Below are 5,000 nucleotides of genomic sequence, written 5' to 3' on the forward strand. Positions count from 1 at the left end.
AACTCATCAGTGTTTTTTCTGCTGTCTTTACCTGATTGTGCCATAAATTGTAAAACCACTGCATGCTCAATTGCAGCCTTTTTTTCAATTACAGACTTGGATTTCACAGGTCACTTAATAATTACATTCGATCAAATAATGGCATGAAATTTTCCTCAAAGCACACCCCCCTGACAGTGGGAAAAGTGTCACGTTAGGCATTTAATTGGAAGACAGGAACTACCTCTTCCATAACCCTGACATTGTCCCCAGGCATTCACACAGGCATCCTAACTGGGCTTAGCGCAGAGGGATTGTCTTCCCACTCGAGAGTACCTGACAGTAAATAATAGCACTGTGATGTGACACTAGACACTGAAAGGGGGACAGCTCATTGTCTTCTTCATAAAAAATGCCCTTGTTGACAACTATTGGATTGCATTCAAACAACTCTGTTTACATACCTCGTAGAATGCCTTTGATTATGGCTTTTATAGTTATACTCAAACTACAGCTACCAAACCCAGCCCTGCGGTTAGGGAAAACCGTAAGGAATCGCTGTATCAGATAGTCTAAGATCAGAGACAACAAAGTGCCTCTGGGTGGGGGAAATCGGATGTACAGATTGTACACTACAGAGCATTTGCAGACGATTTTTGATAAGAAAATCAAACGTTTAAATTATTTTGGGCAGTGTTGCTATCCTTTTAAGTTAGTTCTCACTTTTGCTTGTGTAAGCATCTAAAAGAGACTCATATTAACTGACAGCAATTTCTTTTTTCCGCAATTATATCCGTCTTTCATCAGCTGTAGACATTACCCTTTCCTAACTGTGTGAGGAAAAAGGAAGCAAAGCAGACATATAGTTCCTCTGCCTTATCTATTCTGCAGCTTGGTCAAACATAACAAGCAATTAATCATAATTGAATATGAACAATGAGAAGTGTACTGTACTGTAATAGAATATATTTAAAATGAGAGAATTTGTTCAGGAATTTATGATAAGTGAATTTAACACTACACTGCCTCAACACTGACGGAAATTCAGTCCAAAAGAATAGGCTTTGTCTGAAACTTAAAATTTCAGCACTTATTGAGTGAAACCAAGATGACCCCTTTGTCCTTTTTGGATGATGAATTGCTGTCTCCTCCCCACTACATTTTGTCAGTTTTTGGTGCAGCAGAGTCGATACCTTCACCTTGACAAGAAAACTTTGTGATTTATCAGGCCTCTCTCCGTCCAGTGCCACCACAAACTGGCTGAGCACAGCCAATCATGAGGTGCGGAACAAGCTTTGGTCAAAGTCCTTTGGAGAAAATAAATAAATAAAGTGCCCTGTGATGACAGAAAAATGTGCCTTGTTAGAGCAGCCAAAAAGCGCTTGACTTGTACTAATAACAAAAAGGCTGTGCTGGTCACCATGGGTCCAAAGATGAAGCACCCTGTCACTGTACAGGTTGGGAAATTAGCAAATAATGTTCCTTTTCCCTGATAAATGTGTGACAGTTCCCTCTCACCAATCATTTTTTAACATTTTGATGCATGCCTATGATCCCACCGGAGGAAAAGAAAAGTTTACTGGCCCTCAATTTTCACATGATGAATGAGAGCTTCTAAATGTACGATATCTGTATGAGCTATAGTTCATTTTAAGCAATTCTAGTAAATGGGTGTCACTGATTAGGACAAATAGTCTACTTGTGTGATAGCACCAATGGTATGTCTTATTTCTCTGGCCTCCAGTGAGGCATAAAAGGCAGGACCATCAATGACCATGCCTAAATAGAAAGCAATAGCTTTGATAGAATTATGATTTTCAGTGCTGTGTTTTATTTATGAAACCTGTCATTGTTTTAAGTCAGCACAAGAGTATTACAAAGAGCTGTGTATTTAAAATAATTTATGGTTTATTTTAGAATGGTACGTACAGTATCTGCACCTTTGAACAAAGAATATATATACGGTATAATAAGATTTTTGCCATCCTTAAGGTGGCATGTCTAGGGAATCAGAATAAAAAGACAAGCATAAAAAGACAAAAAAAGCATTGTTACCAATTATACTGTGAGGTGTTTTGTTTTCCTCTTTAGCTGTCAATAATAATAATAAAAATAATAATAATACAAAAAAACAACAACAGCCCATTTCTGTGAAATCAGTGTTAAAACTGGTTTCAAGGTATCAGCCGGAAGAGCCTTTTAAAATTGCCTGATCAGCTTCGGAGGACTTATTAGAGAGAACATTACTGACAGGAGGACAAGCATATCTGTCCCACTTTGATTTTTTTTTTTTTAGCTGACAGCTGCTTCCAACACCAGGCCTGATCAATGGATAACCAATACAGGTATTAGACACAGCAGAAACTGCCTTACAGTGACAAAAGATGTGGCAGGACGAGCAAGGTTAAAGTAAGAATGTAAGAGCATAGGGATATTTGTAGGATACAAAGACACGACTGCATACCGATAATACAAAAGTAGAACATTCTGCAGACTAATAACGTGGTAGCGTTAAAAATAAAATCCTCTGACCCCGTGTTGTAAATAACCATGTGTATAAGAGGTACTGAAGCATTACTGGCAGCTTCTTTCGTTTCTATAAAGTCATATTCTGAAAAGCTAGAACATTTAAGATAACTGTCTTGCAGATGTACTCCATCAAGGGCTTTTTATTTTAGTAACTTGTTGTTTTTCATGACTTTTTTTATTTTTACAATGTCGTCAATACAATATTAAAAGATTAACATTGTAGAACAACTCTTGTCCCAGTAAAAATAGTATGTTATAATAATATCTGTGGGAGGCAATTAACAGTCATTAGCTGCTTGAACACAAGTAATTTGTATAAAGAGCGCTGGCCTATAAGACAGCTAGCTTGTGTTGGCTATGATGGAAAAAGGAGCTATCGACTCTAAATAGTGTACCAGTGCCATTGACAGAATCACATTTGAATGAACACAAAAGATCTTTAAAACACTTCAGCAACATGAGACCTTTGCTCAAAGAGAGAAGTGAGAGGCAGGGGGGCCAGGGGGGATCGCTGGTGGAAGCTTGCCAGTATAAGAAAGGAAAGCTTTAGAAAGGAAAAATGTGACCAAATGGAGGGAACTGGAAAATGTAGTTTATGTAGGTAGTATTTTTTGATAACCAATGTCCTTTTTTTATTTTTTTTTTTATAATGGCTGAGATAGTCTCTATATTGAATGCAACTCTTTGTGCAGAAAAAATCATTTATGTTCGCATCTAGCAAATGTGTTGCAGAGCTGGGAATGGTTCCATGTATTCAACATTCAGTCTGTCTCTGTGTCCATTTAGGACATGTTTACCACCGCCTGCCAATATCTGTGTTTGGTTACAGGGCTTAGTCTGCTGCAAACGGCATGTTGACTCCTAGTAATTTGTGATAATTTCTTTAATTGAGCGAAAGAAGTCTCTAAAATGAGGGTGGGTCAACAAAACGTTTGGGTGAGGGAGGTCACCATTAAGAGTTCTAAATGAGCTGTATTCATGGCATGCTGAGGAACCATGCTTGAAGCAAAGCTAACATCAATTTCCTTGAATTCCTTTTGTTAAATGAGCAGCCATTAAAATGCATTTGCTTAACAAAAATGATTCACCATGCCAAAACTACAGTTTATTTTGTTTTCCATTTCCAGTTCAAAGCGACTGTTTATAAAATAATTATAATTACAAGTGTAAAAAAAATGTAATTTGTTTTAATCAATAGAACGTAGCGCTGTTTAAATCTAATTAGAAAACGACTTCTGTGTTAACCTACTTTATATATTTATTTATGTATTTATTTATTTGTATTTATAAATGGATTTAAAAATGCATGTAATTATATTGAAAGTATAAAACTATTACGGGTATTTTTCGATTCTTTGAGCTGCACGATTTAGTAAAAAAAATGAAACTAGCATGTCTAAATATTTAACAAAGAAATTCAAATTATTAATGCAATAATCATTGCTGTCCTGCTTATCAATTTGCACATTCATTCTTAAATACAGCAAAAAATTCTCATTAATTTCATTTTACCCCTCCACCAGTTCATATTGTATTTTACATTCCAGAAGGCAATTTACTATTAACTGGCAATTACATATAGAGTGATTGTTAATTCTGCTACTAAGTGCTAGCTGCTTGAAAACTGTTAGCTCTCTCTAATTCTGACCTTCTTACAACAGGGGTGAGGCACACTGGGAATACAAAAGACTTGTAGAGAAGAGCTGGACATGTCATTTGTGACTCATTCTTTTAATTCACCGTGCTAATCAACTGAACTGCCACAATCTCCCAAGGTAATTGTATCTTTATGATGGCTGGAAGGAACAGGGAGAAAAAAAAACAACACAGATATACAGGGCTACATTTTCCCTTAGCCTGATGAGAATCATCACAATCCGCTTAGTATGTATGACTAATGGGGTCCATTCTTTGAGACCTGGCGCTTTTATAAGGCTTTATATAAGCCATTAATGTCTTAACTTATATACCTTCCACAGGCTTTACACACCACACTACACTCTTGTTTCATTATCCCAGAGCCTTGTTGCCCTATGGTCTCGTCATGCTGGGAAGGTTAAATGTTAGAGTGCCAAGCCAGACTGCAAGCTTGGTGGGACTCTGATAGGAAACAGCTGCCCTCGGGATTCAAACTCTCCCCTTCTGTGGGACCACATCATTTTCATATTGTGGGCTACAGTGGGGCCTTGGCCTGGTTTTCAAGGAGTGAAAGTAATTTCCAATGATTATGTCATTGTCCTTGTCAATTTCAGAGCAGTGCAAATCAGACAGAAGCTTCCAGGTCAGACAAGCTGTGACCTCCCCTTCCCTCCCCCTCACCCCTGCCAGCAGATAAGCTCCGATTTCCTTCTCCTAAATTTTTTTCGGCTGTAATGTACATTCTCTCTCACAGTCTGGGAGTTTCTTTTACACCTACAGCAGTGTGGTAATTAATAGATTTATCAGCTTGCAGCTAAAGGGTGGTGTTTACTGAGGGTAGGTGAAGGGCAAGA

General features: G+C 37.6%; 1 protein-coding gene across 19 annotated transcripts in view; it reads right to left on the reverse strand.

The window, feature by feature from the left end:
* The window catches only part of LOC117418417 (transcription factor COE3), a 97,353-nt gene that overhangs the window by 19,630 nt on the left and 72,723 nt on the right, over positions 1-5,000 (reverse strand). The gene's annotated exons all lie outside the window — the stretch shown is intronic.

The sequence above is a fragment of the Acipenser ruthenus genome, chromosome 13 (genome assembly GCF_902713425.1).
Source record: "Acipenser ruthenus chromosome 13, fAciRut3.2 maternal haplotype, whole genome shotgun sequence".
NCBI lineage: Eukaryota > Metazoa > Chordata > Actinopteri > Acipenseriformes > Acipenseridae > Acipenser > Acipenser ruthenus.